The following is a 335-nucleotide window of genomic DNA, read 5'->3' as shown; positions in this document are numbered from 1 at the left end:
CCGTCATCTTCCTCAGGCGTGAGGGGAGCCAGGCTGCCTCCTGCCCCACGCCTGATGCTCCGTGAGCCTGGGGCGCTCCAGCATTTCATCCATCGAGCTACCCTGTGGAGGAGGGGGACCGGGATGCTTCTGTCCCCTTACCTGGCTGGTGGCACGTCCCTGGGGACCAAACAAGCACGTGGCTGTCCCTTTGCTTGGTGCACAGCCCCTCGGCAGGGCAGGCTCTGCTCCCAGCTGGGGCTGGGGCTCTGTCCTCCACATCGGTGCCCGCAAACGGATGCCACCCCATTTCTGCTGTGCGGACCGTCACCGCCACACCTCCTGACCCCCAGTCC

The 335-nt window shown here is 66.3% G+C and overlaps 1 protein-coding gene across 1 annotated transcript in view; it reads left to right on the top strand.

Annotated features, from left to right (window-relative positions):
• The window catches only part of LOC104508275 (slit homolog 1 protein-like), a gene marked incomplete at its 3' end in the record, with an annotated part of 14,247 nt that overhangs the window by 11,671 nt on the left and 2,241 nt on the right, over positions 1–335 (top strand). The gene's annotated exons all lie outside the window — the stretch shown is intronic.

Source organism: Eurypyga helias, unplaced genomic scaffold, assembly GCF_000690775.1.
Source record: "Eurypyga helias isolate BGI_N326 unplaced genomic scaffold, ASM69077v1 scaffold24864, whole genome shotgun sequence".
Lineage (NCBI taxonomy): Eukaryota > Metazoa > Chordata > Aves > Eurypygiformes > Eurypygidae > Eurypyga > Eurypyga helias.
Note: the sequence above shows the minus strand (reverse complement) of the source record. Positions and strands in the feature narration are given on the sequence as shown.